The sequence below is a fragment of the Pristis pectinata genome, chromosome 21 (genome assembly GCF_009764475.1).
Source record: "Pristis pectinata isolate sPriPec2 chromosome 21, sPriPec2.1.pri, whole genome shotgun sequence".
Lineage (NCBI taxonomy): Eukaryota > Metazoa > Chordata > Chondrichthyes > Rhinopristiformes > Pristidae > Pristis > Pristis pectinata.
The window spans coordinates 13,443,101-13,465,258 of NC_067425.1; positions in this window are offsets into that span (position 1 = coordinate 13,443,101).

Sequence of the window (22,158 nt, forward strand, 5' to 3'; positions counted from 1 at the left end):
CAGAGGCCAATTAACTCACCAACAGGATGCCTTTGGGACATAGGAGGAAACCAGAGCACCTGGAGGAAACCCATGCAGTCACAGTGAGAAGGTGCAAACTCCACAAAGGTAGCACCGGAGGTTAGGATTGAACCTGAGTCACTGGAGTAGTGAGGCAGCAGCTTTACTAGCTGTGCTACCCCAAATATTTGTTCAAATGTTTAGCGAATCTCTCCCAGATATATTTTCAATTGGACTATGCTTTCCCAGAAAGGTATGTGGCTGAAAGAAGGTAAAAAAATTATCTTGGCTCATAATAGAGCAGTTCACAGGAGTGTCAATCCTCACCTGGGGTGGTTTATATTAAATACACCTGTGAACTGAATTCTTGCCTCATCTGGTTTCCAATGTACTCACTTCCAAAACACACTCAACACCTGCCACGATTTCATCAATGCCATCAGTTCCATGCATTGAAATATAACCTGATCATCTGACCTCAACTTAAAATTGGGCTGCAACCTGCAAACTGTGGCAATATGACCGTAACCCCGGCAAATATAACATTTAGGTATACTATAATTTCTGTTTAGATGCAATGGTCCACTCTGTAACAGCATGATTTGGAATGGATGAGGCTGTTTTATATTTAATGTTGCCATCTCCGTTGTTATCTGAAAAGCTTTCTCGGATCTGAGGGACACTGAGCTCCTTAACTGAATCCTTTCATCAGTGAATCCACAAATCTCCTTGGCCTCTAAGAATTGAGCTTAAATATCTTCAGCTCAGTTCCTGTTGATTGGGAGTCCACAGGATAAAATAGCTGCAAGCTGCACCCTGTATGGATTCGCTGCAACAATATGAGGATGCTGGAAAACCACAATGGGAAAAGATGGGAATGCTCAGAAAACCAGGCAGCTTTTGTGGAGAGAGAAACATGATTTACCATTTCAGGTCATTGATCAAAACGTACATCCATGGCAATAATCGGTAAGTCAAATGAAAACGCTGCCATAATCTGTAAGTCCCTGTAAAAACGATGCTAGGTTGCCTGGTAGGAGCAGTGGGTTCGTCTTTGATGCTGGAAGAGATGTCAGAGGTAAAGGTTTTCCATTCTCTTCCATTGATGCTCAAAAACTTGATCAGCATATTAAAATAAGGCAAAGTAAACACCATGCATCAAATTAAAATGATAAGGGACTGTAATCCTGGTTCATGTACATCAACATCATAGAGTCATGCAGCACAGAAGCAGGCCCTTCGGCCCACCAAGGCCACCCATTTACACTAATCCTTCACTAATTCCATTTTTATTCTCCACACATTCCCATCAAGTTCTCCCCCAGATTCTACCACTCACCTACATACTGGGGGCAATTTACAGTGCCCAGTTGACCTACCAGTCTGTGTGTCTTTGATACGCAGGAGGAAACCGGAGCACGCAGAGAAAACCCACGGGGTCACGGGCAGAATGTGCACACTCCACACAGACAGCGCCGGGGTCAGGATTGAACTGGGATCACTGGAGCTGTGAGGCAGCAGCTGTGCCACGGTACAGCTGCAATATATGCACTGTACTTCCACCCACCCATCTCTGTTCCAACAGACCACCATGACAGTCCTAGCCACATTGTCAGGCCACAGTGACAGCATTAGTGTATTAAATAAGATTTAGTTCTGTAGGAAAAATTTTTCTGTGCCATTTTTCAATGCTCATGATCCATCTTTGGTTAAAAAGCTGCTGAGATCTGTTACTTTGTATAGCTCTGGTCCTTTGCATAGCTCAGAGGTGCTGACCTATGTGCATTTATAAAATGGTTGTGCATCAACGGTTCTTTGTGAAAATTACATTGTAACTTACAATTCTGTTCCTCCTGGATTAATTATTCATGGCAACATCACACTTGTGCTTCAGTAATGGAGAAGGTCAAAGCACTCGGTGCTCCCATCCTTTCACAAGTTGTCTGCAGGAATGTTGTCAGAACTATTTCCACCCAATCAAAAGCGGTGAATTACAGAGCAGTGCACTGGGGAGTCCCTGAACCTTGAACATAACAAGATCAGTCCTTCAGCTTCATACTCAGCCTGAAGCATTAAACAGAAAGTATTTGTATTCCTGCCGGAATAGTAAATCCTTGACTATAAGCAGCTGATGCAATGTTTGTAACCTTTCAGACTGCTGATCAGTGCCTCCTGAAATAAAACCAAAAGAAGTTTCTTATGATTAGTGAAATGACCTGTCAACTACTGTGGTTCATTGGGACCACCTTCATTTCCTGCTCATAATGTTGTGGGTTTAAGTTCCACACAGCAATGTAAGAACAGGACAAACAGGAGCAGTGGTGGACCTTATCCCACCATCCAATGTGACAGTGGCTGGTCTGGTCCTTGGCTTCAACTCCTCCTGCCCCTTTCCCCATAAACTTTGATTCTTTAGTAGTCATTCTCAGCCTTGAATATACTTGAATACATGGATAGGAAAGGTTTTGAGGGATACTGGCCAAATGCAGGCAAATGGGACTAGCTCAGGAAGGCACTTTGGTCAGCATGGATGAGTTGGATCAAAGGGCTTGATCCGACACTGTATATGACTCTCTATACTGGAGTCTTGAGCCCATGTTCCAGGCTGACTATCGGGGACAATACTGAAGGAGAACCACATTGCTGGAATGTCCTTTTTCAGATGAGACGTGACACTAAGGCATATCTACTTCTAATGCTGCGTTAGTTTGAGGAACAGAAATGTTCTCCATATCTTCCCTCGACTAACATTACAAAAACAAATCAGTTGCTCATTATTCAGTTGTTTGCAAGACCTTGCTGTATGCAAATGAACTGCTAAATGTTTTTCAAGAGGAAAATGATTGACTTTCTGTAGCGACTTTCAGATTGCAAGCATTTTGAAGCCAATGTAGTCAGTGTGTTCAGCTGGAAAGTGTGTCTGTCAACTTGCCCATAGCAAGTTCCCACAAACACCATTGTGTTAATGGCCCATTAATTGGTATGATACATGCAGTAACTAGAAGCACGATTCCCTCCACAGAGATTGTTTGAAGCAGGCAAGTAATGTTGCGACTACTTAACTATGCAGATTAAACCCTCGCTGAAAAATACAGTGCCAAATTAACAAGAGGAAATTAGAATATTTAATTCAAGGCCAAATTGTGTGCAGAAAATAAAATGTACAAAGGCCTTAACCTTTCCTGATAAAACCTAGGTCGTTATTACTGTTTGTTGGAGCTTGCTTTTTGCAAATTGGCTACTGCATTACAAAAGAGACTATTCTTTAAAAGTACTTTATTCCTTCCAAATGGGACTTTCTGAAAGGGATATGAAGGGGGCTGTATAAATACAAGCGCTTAATTTTCTTATGTCAACATTCATTGGTGAGATAATTCATCACAATTTTTCAAAACTTGTCAATTCTGATTGATGCAAAGTTCAAAATTAAAGTGAAGATTACTATGGATAATGGCTTGATGTCATATTAAAATACACACTTTTAGTTATTTTTCTAGAACTACATCTGTGCAATGTACTCCTCCATGCAATGCAGCAAGGCAGTGGTCTTTGACTCCACAGACTAGTTATATCCTCCTGGTTGCTAGAACAGCCCACACAAGTAATTTCAAGACTACAGTTATAGAATAGTGAAGATTATTGGTAGAAATATGGCAAAGATCTGATACATGATATAGGTGGTAATAGCACTGGGGTGTGAACCCAGGGCAATAGAAACCCAGCTGTACAACGTAACTATGCAGGTGTATTAGTTTGGGAACACTATCTGTGCAATTACAGCTATTACTTAAATCCCGTTCTTATTGATGGGACACACTTAAAACCAATTGAGGAATATATTAAGCATTTATTCAATATTAAGTAAAGAAATAAAAAACTCTGGAGACAGAAAAGTAATCCTGTCTCTTTAGAAGCAAATAGATTTATCAAATAGGACAGTGGGTTATTAGAATTGATGCAGTTGTTTGACAACTTGTGCTTTATCTATCCCAGAATTTTTTTGAATGTCTCCTTTATCCATTTCATAGAATATGATTTGCAAGGTATTTAAAGTTTCTCACTTGTGGTTAATGAAGTATGCCATTTTAATGGGGAGCCATTATTCCAATCTACACCTTGCATGAAGATAATTGTATGCCCTCTCTCAGTTTATTTCTCTCCATTTGAAGTACGAGACATTTAACTTGGTCCCAGATTTTACCCTAGTTTTGAGAAGAAGAGAATGGGGTAGAACATAGAAGAGTACAGCACAGGAACTCTACAATGTTATGCCGAACTAATGAATCTAGTAATTAAACACCTAACTAAACTAATCCCTTCTGCCTACACAAGGTCCATGCCCCTCCATTCTCTGCACATTCATGTGCCTATCTAAGAGCCTTTTAGATGCCTCTGTCATATTTGTCTCCACTACCACCCCGGCAGCGAATTCCATGCACCCACCACTCTCTGTGTGTAAAAAAAACTTGCCCCGCACATTTCCTTTGGATTTACCCCCTCTCACCTTAAATGCATGCCATCTAGTATTAGACCCTGGGAAAATAATACTGGCTGTCTACCCTGTCTATGCTCCTCATAATTTTATAAACTTCTATCAGGTCTCCTCTCAGCCTCCGCTGCTCCAGAGAAAACAACCCAAGTTTGTCCAACCTCTCCTTATAGCACATGCCCTCTAATCCACACAGCATCCTAGGATCTGTAAATTATTTGCTAATCATACATTTGCAAATCCATAGCTTCTCATTGTTTATGGGTCAGAAACAGAATCCCAGCAGATTATTCTGTACTCTACCCCAAGGATATTAATGCCTCATATCCATGGGTAAAATCATCAATGTAGCTTATAGGATAAAACCTAACTTCCCAATGTATAACAATCGGGAGCAGCACAGTGAACAACTGGTAGAGCTGTTGCCTCATGGCTCCAGTGATCCGGGTTCAATCCTGACCTCCAGTGTTGTCTGTGTGGAGTTTGCACATAGAATCATAGAACAGTGCAGCACAATACAGGCCCTTCGGCCCACAATGTTGTGCCGACCTTTAAACCTTGCCTAAGACTATCTAACCCCTTCCTCCCACATATCCCTCTATTTTAAATTCCTCCATATGCTTATCTAGCAATCTCTTGAATTTGACCAATGTACCTCCCACCACCACCGCCCCAGTTAGCGCATTCCATGCCCCAACCACTCTCTGGGTGAAAAACCGTCCTCTGATATCTTCCTTGAACTTCCCACCCATTACTTTAAAGCCATGCCCTCTTGTATTGAGCATTGGTGCCCTGGGACATATCCACATGGGTTTCCTCCAAGTGCTCTGGTTTCTTCCCACATGTCAAGGACATAGGAGGGAACCAGTTAGGTAGGTAATGGATGTGTGGTGGAATTGATAGGACTGTGGAGAAAACAAAATGGGATGAGTATGAGTGCTGGATGGTCAGCGTGGACTCAGTGTACCAAAGGACCTGTTTCCATGGTGTATGAATGGCCACTTCCATCCTTTGGGACTGAGCCATTAGACAGCCAATAGATCTGTAACCCAGGTACATACATTACATTAACATAAAGTTATAATATCAGTTACTTGCCAAAATTTTTTAGTCAAGAATGAAAGAAAGCTCCTGCCACATTTGCAGCCACCCACAAGTTGTTGTAGTTAAAACAGTTTCTAGAGACCACTTCAGTGCAGTAACTCTACAAGGAATCCCTGGTGTGCATGAGTAGGTTAAGCAGCAGTGTGGCCCTTTAGCCAATCACTTTGAAGGATTGTCACTGGAACACAATGAAACTAAACATGAAGTATAAATTAGAAAAATTATAGTAAAATCACATATTGTGAGTGAAATAAAGAGAGGGAAAGAAATATTGTTTTTTTAATTCATGCAATGTGGGTTTTGCTGGCAAGGCCAATATTTATTACACCTCCTTATTGCCCTGGAGACAGTGGTCATGTTGAACCACTGCAATCATTGTATTAAAGATTTTCCTTCAAAGCATGGTGGTTCTGATACAACTACACGGCTTTCTGTGGCAGTTAATAGTTTACCTCACTGCTGTGGGTTGGGAGTCACATATAGATCAGGCTGATGGTCTCATTGTTTTCAGCAGCTAAATGTAAATGCATTATAACAAAATGCAGCAATCACAGTCTCTGCTTGAACAGTTTATTGAAATAAGTTCTGTAGTGTGACCATTTAAAATCTAATCAACTTGTGAAGGAGGCTTAAGGGGATGAATATCCTTCTCCTATTCTCAATGTTGATTTATTTATTCACATAATATTATTGCATAATTCAGATTTTAAGGACAGAATTGTCAGAAGCACACCATGTGTTTTTTTTACTGTAAGGCACAGGTTGTTTTTAATTAAATAATTAGTTCATACTGTTTAAGCAAAATGAATCCAATATTGTGGATGAAACTGCAATTCCCTTTGTCCTGCAAAAAGTATTCCTGTGAATGTTATTATTGTAACAGTGGTTTGTGTTTATGTCGCACTATATCACTGCCACATCTCAAAGCAATAAGTGCAGTAATTATGTAAGTCTGGGGATGTGTGGGAGGAGAGATTTAATTCCATAGTTTTTGTGACCCGTGTCAAATATTCCCAGTAATAGTGCAGAACAGATTCAGACCACTGTCTGAAGAACCCACCATATTAGGAGGAAAAGCAGAGACTGTACAAGTGCAACTTATTCTAATTGATGTTGCCATGTCAGCCATCCTTGGGGCATCTTGCAATAATCATTTAAACTGAGAGTAGTACCCTGGGGATATTTGCCCCCTAGAGGCCTAATTAGAAATGACACACAGATTTTGCTTGCGATTTCCTTACCATTAGAAAGACCAGGGTCAAACGCAGGTCCTGAGTGAAATGTAAAAATCCCATACGAATGCTAACAGTGGCAAAGGCTTTATAGACTTCTGAGTGCAGACTTGTTCCAATCCATTGTCTGGTTCAGTGTGGTGCCTCCCCCAGTGGCTCTTCAACTGGTCAGATAACAGAAAGGCACACAGTGTCTGCTTCCCTCAATTCTGTAAAGTTTTAACTTCTCCAGATGCACCTTTTTCTTTTCTCTTGAGGTTCCACATGTGATAACAACCCTTGGCTCCCAGTTCAGAAGAAGGCACTCGAGGTGACTCTGCAGCCACAAGAGTAGTTAAAGGACCTTTTTCTGCATGAGAGAGTGTGGTCTTATCTCTTTAGGGATCAATCCTCAATCTGGTGGGGAAGAGTCAGATGGCAGAGAAGAAAGCAACTTTGGGGCTGAGAGCCGATTTGCTCCTCCTGACTGACAAGCAGTGTGTAGGATATCAACTATATTTCCTCACAACCCAGCAGGAGGATATTCAGCCAATTAGGTCCAAGTTGGCTCTCAGTGGTGTCAGTTCTCTGTAACATCTTCTCTCTCATATGCCCAGCCTTCTGCCACTCACCTACACTAAGGGGCAAGTTACCTACCAACACGTCTTTGGGATGTGGGAGGAAACCAGTGTACTCAAAGGAAACCCACACAGTCAAAGGAGAACATGCAAATTGCACACAGACAGCATCCAGGGGGATTGAACCCAGGTCGCTGGAGCTGGGAGGCAGTGGTACTAACTGCTACCCCTTTAACTGTCCTTCCCTGAGGCTGCTGAGTTTCCTGAGGGTTGGGAGACCCAGCTGCCCAGAGTTAGACATGTGTGACAGATTACATGTGGGGTTCCAAGCCTCGTTTTAATATTTATACGGTTAACCAACCTTTGGGAACAAGTTAACTGCCTGCTCCATCTGGACTCTTGAATCAGGAGTTGAAGATTTGTAGGTGAGTTAGAGGCAGATTAAGATTTTTAACATTTTTAGCATCTGCCCATATTTAAAGATTAAAAGCACTCCAACCAGAGTCTTAACCAAGAAGTGGAATAGGAAGAAATACAAAATACCTATAAATCATATATAGTGAGTAAGATAGAAGCTGTGAAGTGATAATGAGATTGAAAGAGGAGAAGAAAAGTGATTGAAATAAAAAAGGAAAATTAAAATTTTAAGAAATTATTCCCTTCTGCTGGAATGAGACCCCACACCTGTAATTTGCAATTTATAGGTCTCCAGAAGATGTTTGAGAGTAATTGTCTTCTATTGTGTGTTAGAAATTCATTTACTTCTGAATGCACCAATCCTAGTTCGAGAGCCTTTAGAGGAAAACCTGTGGGCAAACAGGCCAAATTCACACCGTTGTGCTGATTTCAATATGAAGTTGCTGTGTAGATTGTGGAGGAGCAACCTTTGGCTGCTGTTCGTGGTTCCCTACATTTGACTGACTTGTCCAAAGTTGCTGCCAGATTTACTCTGTGTGACAGTGGGTGCTGTTCACTATTAAAAGATCTGAGCCCTGGGTTTATGATATTAACATTGTGGACAAATATGGAATAGCATCACTTTCAGCTAACAGTAATATTGTTTTGATCAAAGGGCAGTTAATGCCTCTTTTTGTTTCAGCTCTCCAGTATTTACACTTCCTATGGAGTAATAATGTTTAATCAATGATTTAGAAGGTTGAAATTTTATTAGCATATCAGCAAAGCTTTTACATTTACTTTTGTTAATGTGAGTCAATTGTAATTCACAAATAGCAACCGTGCATGTTACATTTTATTTCATCCCATGCAAATTTATACAAAATAAGCAAATATACATATTTCTTCTTTCTAAGTTTCAATAAAATGGTCAACAGACATATCAACTCACCAAGTGAAAGATACCAATAGGTTTCATGCTTTAGTGAAGCTCCTGTATGAATTCAGTCACACAAGATTTGGTCATACAACCTGATAGAACAGAAAAACCTCATGCTTGTACATTACAATAAAGCAGGAAACATGATACAATTTAACAAAACCTACACAGAAGATAAGACATTTCCTACAGCACATGAAACGCCTTAGAGGTCTGTGTTTAAATAAAAGAATTAATGCAATGTGGCTTAGAATGGAAGTATGAATTATGAATGGTGCTTGGCAACAGCCAAGTAATACAATTATGAACAAATAACCTATCCAATCATAAAGCAAGACTGGCATTTAATCTACCAGAATCTATGGATGTGATTCCTATTGCTCCCGTCAGATTACTCTGATTCATGTTACATCTGTCACACATAAATAGTATATTGGAACGGCTGAGAAACTGTTGTTTATCACAGATTTTTGACAGCTAAATCCCAGTTCCCAAGGTTTTCGAATGCTTCAAAATAAATCAAGATCAGTCCTGTCGAGTGTTCATTGAATTATGACATTCATTTTGGGTGTGGGATGGGTTCGATGCATTCAGTAAACAGGAAAACTCTCCTAATAGACAGAGCAGCTTTACCCAATATTTGGCTGGTAGCTTAGTGTAACACAGCACATCAAAATAATACAGAATTGGGCTAAGTTATCTTTGTTGCACTGTTTTACAACCTTCATTAACTGAAAAACCAAACCTTCTATTTCAAGACACCTTCAAGATGGAATATAGTAAAAGAGGTGAGGTAAGTCATTAAGTGTTAACTAGTTGGTGTTAAGCTTGCATTTTGAAAACACAAACTAACAGGAGAGAAGGGAAGACTAAACGTGAATGATTCCAGGAGCAACAGGACAAACAGTCTTAACTTTAATATAGCAAGGGGAAGTGCAGCGAAGGATTGCCAGACTGATTCCTGAATGGCAGGGCAGTTGTCTGAAGGGAGATTAGGTCAACTTTGTTGTACATTTTTGGGATCTGGGAGTTGTTGCGAAGGCCAACTTTGATTGCAACAGTGGTTGTGAGCAGCTGCTTTGACCCACTCTAGTCTGAATAAGTTTGTATTCACCAGGAGATGGGACCTAATTGAAACTTTCAAAGTTCTAAAAAAGGGCGAAATGAACTGGATGTAGTTTGATCCTCCTGGCTGGGGGAACTTTGAATGAGAAGCCAGTCTCAGGATACAGGGCAATAGATTTAGCACTGGGATGAGAAGAAATTTCTACACGTGGAAGGCGGTAAACCTGGAGAATACACAACCACAGGGGGCAGTAGAGGACAAGTCACTGAATATATTTAAGACAAGAAGGATAAATTTCTAGATGCAAAAACGTCAAGAGTATGGAGAGAGAGAGAGCACGAATATCGTAGTGAGATTGATGGTTAGCTGTGGTTGTATTGAATGACTTTAGAGGCTCGAAGGACCAAATGGCTAAATCTTCTATGTTTCCATAGACAGGATGGAGAGAGGAGGACAAAGATTTGGAACAACATTTAGCATTAATACAGGAAGAAGAAAGGTTTCAGTGGAGGTCAGCGACAGACTAGACTTTTCTACCTTTTGGCCCACTCTTAGATGTGGTTCAAGTCACAATGAGGCTCAAACCGATGTAATACTGCAACTTATCAGCTCATTAACATGTGTTTTCTGAGGCCATGTAGAACGTGATTCTTGTTAGGAATTGTTTATATGCCATGGTCTTTGATGATTTAATCGTACTACCCAAGTTGCATCCTGCATGCAGTGAAATATGTACAGAGTTGACCTGGGGAAGCTAGCATTGAGGCTTAAAATGGATTTAAGTAATGTATGGGTTTAACTGGGTTTGAAGGAACAGGTATGGTTTTGACTTCCATTAGCTCCATCAAAAACCATGAACACTAAAAGCAGATGGCTTCCCTAATCCAGATGGTGCAATGACTAATATCATTTTGCATCAATATTATCGATGAGTTTCCAACAGTTGTAATGTAATATCAATCTTGCAATGCAGTTCTTATCCTCATAACAAATTAGAAAATCTTCTTCATAAGTGGTTTGTATTTCAAGAAACAAAGGAGAGTGCAGGACTGGATTTGAGACTCATTGGCTTAAATCATCTGAGAGCCTGGAGTAAATGATAGCATCAGCCAACCATAGCTCTACTTGTATCCAAAAGGTAAAATGGGGGGAGTACATTTGCACGTAATCTGCATATGTTGCCAGTAAGTGCTTCACCAGTCCTACAGCAGCAACATTCTCCATCGTAGGTTTTGAGATGTACACTGCCGTAAAAGGGTAGCAAATACTCACTTCTATTCCACAGAAGGGAAGGGGACATCATTTTTATTAATGGAGGTAGAGCAATTTAATTGCACCAACTTAAAGAGCAGTTCTAGTAAATTACTGCAATTAAGGTACTTTGAAATGTTGCCACAATTATTATGTTGTCAATTAAGGAAATGCACAGATATAACTCCATGCAAAATCCTCTACATACACTACTTATTTGCATGACTGATTGTGTTCATGTGAATATTTTCAAAATTCTTCAATAAATGAGCATATATTTAACTTTAGTAACTCCAATTCCTCTTCCTGCTGCAAATGTTAGATTTCTCAACTGTTATTCTGCGCGACTTCTGAAGCAAAATGAATTGGGTGGAAAAATTGATTCTTCTGCAAGTCATTTTTTCAGCTTCAAAAAACGTTTCCTTTTAAAACGACGAAGAATTATTTTTAATCAATAAGCTCCTTGAATTGCAATTTTGAATTTAATCATCCTCCAATAAATTGCCAAGCAAGTAATGGTCTTGCAGGCTGAAGATTACTTCTCCAGAACAATCAATCATTTGTGACAATGCAAGAGCAAATGATAAAGTGCAGAAATATTTGGACAACACTCATTGATTTGGTGAATACAGCCACAAAAACGAGGATAATACAACATCAAACAACATGACTAGTAAGTCCACACCCACAGATATCTCATTGTCTTTAGTTAACCATAATATGTTCACTGTCCACATGCTAATAGTAAGTATTTTTTTCATCAAAAGTACAAAATCCTGCAATTTACCAAAACTACTGCTGCCATCCTGAGTAACCAAGGGTATAAATGTTGGTTCCATTCTCAAGTTCCAATTTCTTCATCCTCAGCTTCTTTTCATCCATCTCTTTTCCAGTGTGATTTATACTTTGCTACTGGCAGGTTTTAGCTTCATAAACAATCCACCGTCCTGTTGATTTGTACAAAGGACCAAGATCACAGTGCGCACTTGAAGAGTTTTAGTGCAATAACATGGAAAAGGGTTTGTAATCATATTTTCTAAAATGATGAGAAGTTTCTCTGCTTTCAGGCGCATGCACATGTGCCATTCCTAACAAGGATCCTGCAGAGCTCTCCTCTTTTCAGGTACCTAAGTGGAATTGGCCGATTAGCTTTGAAATCTGTTGTCAGACGTCAACTGAAAGTTTCCAGCACTCATTATGCTGAGGTGGAAATGATGCACATTGAGCTAAATTGGAACAGCTAGGTGGCTCCTGGTGAAGACCCTCCATCTTGTTCTGGAATTGGTAAACTGGATTTTCCTTAAGGAGGTGGACTTTACCTCATTAAGTCCATAAAGGAATTAATCCCATAACCTCTTGTGGTTTGGCAGGTTTTCTACATGCCAACTGAAAGAAATAAAGAGGAAATGAGAGGTTAATCAAATGCATCCTAAATCATTTGTTTATAAGTACTTTCTGTTAGTTTCCCTCATTGCAGTAGTGACTAGCTATAAAAAGTACCTAATTAATTATAAAGTGCTTTGGGGCATCCTGAAAGGGACATGAAAGGTGAAATAAACATCCCACCTGTTTCTCTTTTATACTGAATGATGATGATAAACTGCCACTGTAAGGGATATGATAGCAATGTGGTTCTGTTGCAGATTAGTAATCCACAGACCTAAACTACAGGTTCCTGTAACTGAATCCCACCTCAGAAGCTAGGAATTCATATAACTGATCAAAAATCTGGAACAAAAAGCCAGCATCAGTCATGGTTATAAGACCATCATTAAAAAAAACTATCCAGTTCAGCTTATCTTTCACACACCATCAGCTCCAGTGACATGAGATCTTTGTAAAAAGAGTTTAGACCCAGTAATTGGATTAATATTGTTAACTGCATGATATCATGGACAGCCATCCACATGACCAGTTTTGTCTATGTATTAAGAGTAACAGCCTTGAATGAAATCTCCAGTTCTTTGTTTCTCTTCCCACAGATGTGGCCTGACCTGCTGACTGTTTCCAGCATTTTCTGTTTTTGTTTCAGATTTCCAGCATCTGCAGTTTTTTTTTATTTTCACTTGCAATGAATCTTCTTTGTTTCGTCCACTCCACTCAAAATGAGGAGCAATTTGTGTGTGTGCGTGTGTGTGAGAGAGAGAGAAGAGATGCACCGTTTGCTGTTTGTAGTGAAATCATGAGCATGGTTACTAAAAATTGATTTTGGGCAAATAGCAAACAGGAAACATTTTGTATGGATTAAGTAGAAGGTTTGGATCAGGTTTGTGCCAAATCAGTTCTAAGGTTTTAAATGTGCCTTGTCCAGCATTAGCTTCTGAAATGCCATTATACTTCAAATGTAATTAAGAAATCATCCTTAGTGGAAAGTGTACTGGCTTAAAGCAGAACTAATGGGAGAAAGTACTTTAAAAGAACACATTACATTCTTCTTGAAATGTCATGAAAAATGCTGCAATGTCTCTCCTCTGAGAGAGGATTCAACATCTGGTATCTTCATGGAGACCTGCCATTTTGACTGCTATGAATATTAAAAGTAGTTGAGATGATGAGTCTCATGCATCAGTTTCTGTCTGAATATCGGTGAACTGTGCCACACGTCAGCAACCTTGCCATGTCTGTATTGCTCATCTCTGCTCAAGTGTAACGTTTAGTGTCAGTTGGATGTTCCAACAGTGCAAAGTGAAATTTTTATTGATGAGACTGAAAGTGGACTCTCATAATGCCTGCCTAAAGTCTCCATTATATGGTGCATCTCCAACATCTGACTGTTGCCCTGAATGGCTGATAGAACTACAACACCAGAGTTGGTCACAGTTCTGGTTTTGAAGTATCTTGATCCACAGGGCATTAAGTGAAATAAAGGAAAAATGGCAAATAAGTAGAACAGACTTCTTTGTGTAGGAATAATTCAGGATAAATAAACCAATATTATCTGCTTCTCCCAAGCCAACATCCCAAGTAATGAAGCTCAAATTACACCCAAACAGTGCCACATCCTCTGCTACAGCAGCACTGTCCTCCAGGCTCTGTTACAGTCAGAGATTAGCAGGAGAACTGAGGAGAAACTGTAACATCCTCACTTGACTCATGGGGATCTCAAGCCCATGATCAGTCAAAATGGAGAAGTAATATAGAACATTACAGCACTGTACAGGCCCTTCGGCCCACAATGTTGTGCCGACATTTTGTGCCAATATCAGGATGGCGTGGGAAACACACAGAAGCCTAGCAAGAATGATGGGCAGAGCACACCACGTCCCATAATACGCACCACTCCAGCACCTCCTGCCTTACCTATGGAAGAGGCCATTGACTGCACCTTGGGCTCATTGGCCATCTCAGAACCCACAGACTGGAGTGGAAGCAGGTTATCCTCGACCCTGAGGTCCTGCCTAGGAAGAGACTATAATCCAATGCAACCTTCTCTGTTCTTGCAATTGATAAATAAAATATTTAAAATATTCAATAAAATGGGCAAGAATTTACTGTTAGCAGCAAGGCAGCAGCCCCTGTATTTGTTAAGTTTTCCCCAGTCTGTTTAATTCCTATGTGTTGCAGACTGCTGCAAGTGTGAGAGGTACATGGAACAGTGGCTACTAGATATTGATCTGTATGAATGGCATCAGCAACAGTCTGTCTCATTATTTAATCAGATTGGAGATTGTTTACTGCAGGAAGTATAAACTAGAATGGATTCAAATGTTCCAGATATAGCAGGCAAATCAGGGAGATTGAATGTAAGAGTTAACAGATGCTAAACATATATGAAATAGGTGTTTGAGCACAAATGGAATAGCAGCTTCAGTCCAGGATAGGGTAGGTCTTTGAAAATGGTAAAAAGAATAATTACCAGGATGATTCCAGTAATGAAGCATTACTGTTACATGGATGGACTGGAGTTACTGCAGTTGTTACCTCAGAGAAGGCTACGAGGAGAATGTATACAAATCATGGAATAGTTAGAGTAAATAGTTTCCAAGATTTCATAACCAATGTGAACAGATTTGAGAAACCAGAAGTGACATGAAGGGATTTATTTTAATACTGTGATTAGGATTTAGAATGCATGCCCAGGAGGTTGGGGGAAATGACTCAATAGTTGTGTTCAAAGGAAATAGATAAATTCTTAAAAGAGAAAGCATTGTAGGGTGTAACAGGAAAGACGAGCAATGTGAACTACTTGGATTGCTGCTTGCAAGAGTGAGTGCTAATTGAATGGGTGGAATGGCCTCCTTCTATACTGTAATGTTGTCTGACCCTACAATTATTGAGAAAACAGGGCAAAATATAAAATGTATTTTAAAATTCATCAATCACAATTAAAAACAAAAGTTATAAAATTTTGTACCGTGTAAATTAGTTTTCAGTGCCAGAGAAATTGTTTGCAGTAATGAAGATTTGCCTTATGATTAAAACGGAAATTTAGACTGAAATGGACCATTCTGGAAGCACTCAGCAAATTGGGCAGCTCCTGTGGGAAGAGAAGTAGAGTCAACGTTTCAGGCTGAAGACCTCTCATCAGTTCTGGTGCTGATTAATCTGCTGAGTGCTTCCAATTTTCTCAGTTTTTCTTTTAGAGTACCATTTCCAGCATTTGTAGTTTATTGATTTTCATTTCCTGGCTTCCTATAATGGGTTTAGTTTGCATGCACCATACAGTCCACATGCAATTCAATACAGAGTCAGACATCTATGAATCAGTTATGGGAAACTATCAGTACAGAGGTATATCCCAAACTAAAACTACAAGATTTTTGCCTTTAACTGTACTATGTCCTGCCTAATGTTCCGTTGTCTGTGCTTAAATGTTGGTGAATACCATTGTTATCTTAGTAGTAAATTCTAGCCTGATGTCTTTTGATTTATGGACAAACTGGGGAAAACTAACTATAGTATATATAATAGTGTTGAGAAAAGATTTTACTCTGAGGTTGGTGGGGTCAATGTTGCTTTAAGAGACTATGTCACATGCTTAACCTTGTCAAATTATGTACACCTACTCCTAGACTTTGTTGAAAGCCGATTGCCACAGATATATATTAAAAAAACCCTATATATATTAGAAATCTGAAATAAGGAAATGCCATAGATAAAGGCAGTGTTTACATTGAGTTTTGTACTTAAGTGAGTGAATGAGTGATGGTGATACTTAATTCTAGAGACCAGTTCTGAAGATCTTACAATACACCACACTAACAACACAATATCACAACCATCTTGAATCTGCCTTGTCCTGGCCAATATTTATCCTTCAATCAGTCTCACTAAAACAGATCACCTGGTCCTTATCGCAATGTTGTTTGTGGGAGCTTGCTGATAGTAAATTAGCTACAGAATTGCCTACAAGGTTGCCTTTACTTCATTGGCTGGAAAAGACCTTGGGGACATGCTGAGTTTGTAAAAGACACCACATAAATGCTAGGTTTTTGTTTGCTTTTGTGTTGACACCCTTGCTAATGAATTTGTTATTCTCACTTCACTGTCCCCATAGATCAGGCAAGGCTCAGAAAAAGCCTGTTCAAAACAACATCCAAACCAGTACGCACCAGGTACAATTAACTAATGGCAGATGAGATGAAGTCACAAATCAGTATCAAAGCTCAATAAAAGTGCAAAAACTCAATACTAAACCTACTATTTTTTATCATCTTTTTGGAGGTCAAGGGATCCAGGGAGGCTTGGCCATGTGGATTCAGAATTGCTTGCCTGTAGAAAACAGAGGGTTGTGGTGGAGGGAGTGCATTCGGATTGGAGGGCTGTGACTAGTGGTGTCCTACAGGGATTGGTTCTGGGACCTCTACTTTTCGTGATATTTATTAATGACTTAGATGAGGGGGTGGAAGGGTGGGTTAGCAAGTTTGCAGATGACACAAAGGTCGGTGGTGTTGTGGATAGTGTGGCGGGCTGTCGAAGCTTAGAGAGGGATATTGATAGGATGCAGAGCTGGGCTGTGAAGTGGCAGATGGAGTTCAATCTGGAGAAGTGTGAGGTGGTACACTTTGGAAGGACTAACTCCAAGGCGGAGTACAAGGTTAATGGCAGGATTCTGGGTAGTGTGGAGGAGCAGAGGGATCTGGGGGTTCATATCCACAGATCACTGAAAGTTGTCTCACAGGTGGATAGGTTAGTTAGGAAAGCTTATGGGATGTTAGCTTTCATAAGTCGTGGGATCGAGTTTAAGAGCCGCGAGGTAATGATGCAGCTCTACAAAACTCTGGTTAGACTACACTTTAGAGTACTGTGTCCAATTCTGGTTGCCTCATTATAGGAAGGATGTGGAGGCATTGGAGAGGGTGCAGAGGAGATTTACCAGGATGCTGCCTGGATTAGAGAGTATGGATTATGAGGAGAGACTAAAGGAGCTAGGGGAGAGAACGACGATGAGGGGAGACATGATAGAGGTATACAAAATATTAAGAGGAATAGATAGAGTGGACAGCCAGCATCTCTTTCCCAGGGCACCTATGCTCAATACAAGAGGGCATGGCTTTAATGTAATGGGTGGGAAGTTCAAGGGAGATGTCAGAGGGAGGTTTTTCACCCAGAGAGTGGTTGGTGCATGGAATGCGCTGCCTGGGGCGGTGGTGGAGGCTGATACATTGGTCAAGTTCAAGAGATTGTTAGATAAGCGTATAGAGGAATTTAAAATAGAGGGATATGTGGGAGGAAGGGATTAGATAGTCTTAGGTGTGGTTTGAAGGTTGGCACAACATGGTGGGCCGAAGGGCCTGTATTGTGCTGTATTGTTCTATGGTTGCTGACAATAGTCAGACACAATGCTTTGCCATCCTTGAATGCATTGGTGCTTTTAGTTTTGGTTCTTTTTCTCATCTTCCTCAATAATATGTTGAACTAGTGATGTGCATCATGAAGTTCACATCATACAGTGCCATTAATGTTGAGGTTTAATTCCAGTTATATATTTGCAATGTGATTGGAAGAAACTGTCCTGAGATCTTTAGATGCTTCATGATTTATATTCATATATACATGCCTGGATTCAGAAAACACAGAAAAGCTCTTTAAATTTTATTCATGTATGGCTCTTAGTGCTTCTGACAAGGCCAGCACTTATTGCCCATCCATAAGTGCCCTGAGAAGGTCATAGAGCCATAAGCATTGAAAAGAGTTCCTTCAGCCCACCCACCGATGATCATGCACCTGAGGTGATTGTGAAAAGCAGCCTTCAACCATTTGTAGTAATTTGGTGAACTGACCATTTCAAAGGGTATTGCTGGGCGCGGTGCATGAAAGGTTCCATCCACCAGTCCTTTGTAATCCATAAATTCAGAAGTTTGGACACTTTAGTTCAAGAATATAATACCACAAATTATACTGGTATTTAGAATTTGGTAAGTTTGACTGGGCAGTTGAAACCTCTAACATTTAATTCATCCTCATTATTATGACATTGGCGGAGGCTATTTGGTCCATCAAGTCTATGGAGCTCTCAAAGCAATCCAATCAATCCTACTCCCCCACTTATTTCCCAGTAACCTCTCCTATATGCCCATCAACTCCACCCATCTACAGTAGGGGTAATTAACGGTAACAAATTTATCCACCTATTAGCATGCCTTTGTGATGTGGGAGGAAACTAGAGCACTCAGGGACAACCCCAGCACTCATAGGGATAACGTGCAAACTCCACAGAAAGCACCGGAGGTCAGGGTTGAACTTGGGTCACCAGAGCTGCGCAACATAGCGTTGAGGTCAACACTGATAAGGCCACACTTACAGAAGCCTTGGTGTGTAGTCTGCCTTGACCCAAGACACTCAAGTACTTGTTGGGATTGTGGTTCCAGAGGGATGGGGTAGGATACTCCAGCATTCTGACCAGACATTAGGATCTGCGGACGAGGGGGTCATCAAAATGCCTGTTCAGGTAAGGAGGACCGATTTCCTCTCATTAAGGATGTCAGTGCTTTTAACCACAGTCTAGTAGCTTTGTCAGCACAGTTACTAACATTAACTTCTGATTCCAGGCTTACTTAGGCTGAGTTTAAATTCCATAGCTGCCATGGGATTTGAACATGATTTGTCTCCAAATCGACAGGTTTTTAGAATTACCAATCCAGCAACATAACCACAAAACTACTACAGCCCTGTTAGCTCTTTCCAGTAGAACTAACCTGCCTGAAATAATGGCGCTGAAATCTCTTTATGTCTTTGCAATTAATATCCTACTGGGTGCAGTGCACAAAAAAAAACCCACCACGAAACATTTTTCCTTGCAGTGGGTTCGAAGGGTGGTCAACGAATCTCCCAAAGACCACAGGAAGCATCAAAGGGAGGGAAGGAGGGTGGACCACAAAGATAAAGTGATTACTGGATTGTTGTAGTGTGTGGAGGGGGAGCCAGTATTGTTTCAGGAAGATCTGAGAAATACCTAATCCATGAACGGTTCAGTAGGGTGAAACCACGCAGAAGGTGAAGGAAAAGCTTGCCAGCTGACACAAAAGGGGAGTAGCTGGCAGAGGACGTCAGCCCGTGCTGCAGTGCCACCAGTGCCAGTAGTGCTGAAAGTTAATGAGGGCCAAATATAGTCATGTTAGTAGGCATTACTCATTAAAAGCAATATAAGCAGACATTACCAAATGTCATGAGGTTTAACAAAACCATGACGCAGGGAGTAAGAAAACGTAATAACAAGAAGCTTGTTTGGTTCCTCTTGATGTTGCCTGATTGGTGGATTAAACTTAAGATACAATATCTAATTTTATTCAACAGCCTGGGACGCATAGAAACTAACACTAACATTGACACATGACTCCATCTAATACACCTATGTAATCCACAAATATATAGACACTTTGATCAATTCGTACACTTTGATCGAAGAATATTGTTGTTAAGAAGGCGTACGGAATGTTGGCCTTCATTCGTCGGAGTATTGAGTTCAAGAGCCGCGAGGTTATGTTGCAACTCTATAAAACTCTGGTCAGACCACACTTGGGAGTATTGTGTGCAGTTCTGGTCACCTCATTATAGGAAGGATGTGGAAGCTTTAGAGAGGGTGCAGAGGAGATTTACCAGGATGCTGCCTGGATTGGAGAGCATGTCTTATGAGGATAGGTTGAGCGAGCTAGGGCTTTCCTCTTTGAAGAGAAAGAGGATGAGAGGTGACTTGACAGAGGTGTACAAGATGGTAAGAGGCATAGATTGAGTGGACAGTCAGAAACTTTTTCCCAGTGTGACAATAGCTAACACAAGGGGACATAATTTTAAGGTGATTGGAAGAAGGTATAAGGGGGATGTCAGGGGTAAGTTTTTTTACACAGAGTGGTGGGTGTGTGGAATGCACTGCCAGCAGAGGCTGTGGGGGCAGATAGGGACATTTAAGAGACTCTTAGATAGACACATGAATGATAGAAAAATAGGGGGTTATGTGGGAGGGAAGGGTTAGATAGATCTTAGAGCAGGATAAAATGTCAGCACAGCATTGTGGGCTGAAGGGCCTGTACTGTGCTGCAATTAAATGACATTATATCAATTAAATGACATTAGTGTTCAGAATTTGAGAGCAGAATTGGGGGAAAAGATTAGATCTTCACAATTAGAACTACTGTTCTCAGGTTGAGGGGTGACACTGGCAAGGCCACGTTGACTGGCCATCCCCAGCACGCCTGGTGTGTAGTCTGCTTTGGCCAAACACACCTGAGTACCAGGGATTATGGTTCCAGAGGGACTGTGCAGGGTAATCCAAAATTCTCACCATCAACAATGAACCAATGTCTGTATATGTTCTGGTCAGGATGATGTGTGACCCAAAGAGAATTTTACAAACAAATGTCTTTTGCAGCAATGTTTCCTGTTGACAAAGTTTCAGGGCTGCTGTTAAGATGGAAGGAGCGGATGTTGATTTCAGTGGAAGGTGCTTCTACCTGGGTTACCACAATCTTCTTGTGCTGTTCCCCTTGCACCCACTCACTGAGTCACTGTAACTCTCCTGATTTGAACCTTGTAAATGGTGGAATGGCATCGAGTGGTCAGAAAATGTGCCAATCACTCAGAACACCCAGCCTCTGCTCTGCTTTGGTAGGCAGTGTTGATTTGGGGTTAGTCCAATTAATGGACAGCCCAGAGCCATGGATGCTGCAAGAGTGTTGGTGTTACTGAAGTTGTGAGAGTTGGTGTGAGGGGTCTTCTGCTGTTGGAGATGGTTCTTATCTGATACAAATGTAACTTCATTTCTCAGCCCAGATCCATACACTGAAAAGCAAAAAACTGCAAATCCCAAAAATCTAAAATAAGAGCAAGAAATGCTTGAAATACTCAGCAGGTCAGGCAACATGGACTGTGGACAGTTTCTCCCTCAACAGATGCAGCCTGACCTGCTGAGTACCTCCAATGTTCATGATTTTTCTTCAAATTTGTACATTGTTCAGTTCCTGCTTTAATAAGGCACAGGATTCATTATCAAAGAGGCTGTGATCAAACCACAACTTAGAGTATGTTTGCATTTAATAGAAAATTATTATTTAATTTTCACTATTCAGTCCTCAGACACAGGCTTTTAACTTAAGCCTCAGACAGTAATCACATTCAGGAGCTTGAAACCTTGGAAATATTTTCTACAAAATAATTGTTTTACATTGCCCAATCATTTGTAATGGTGCTTCACTGCTTTTCTGATAAGAGTGTGACAGGAAAATCAACTTTTAAATAAAAGTAAAGAGCAGCAAGTGGGAACAACAAAATAGCCTAAGTGTTTCTGTGTAATAAGATGCCCATTTCAATCTGGAAGACATCCATCGAGCTTCACTCAGGCAGATGGCAATTCTATTCATTTAATCTTGTGAGTATTGCTACCACACTCTTTAAACCACACGACCAAGACATACAACAAGAGTTTTGGCATTTTTATCAGAATTCATCTTCTGTTGTTGCCTTGATTACCAGCAATGAACAATTGTTCAGTGACTTAATAAATGCACTGTAGTACAGATGTAAATACAGACAATAAGTATAAAAAAGCTTGCAGGTGTGGAAGATGTAATGAAGTTGCTGTACAATTATTAACTAAAACAATTCATTGTTTAATTTGTTTTTAATTTACTTGTGCTCTAGGGTTTACAATGATGAGTTTTGATTTTACAAAGGTATTTGAGATTGAT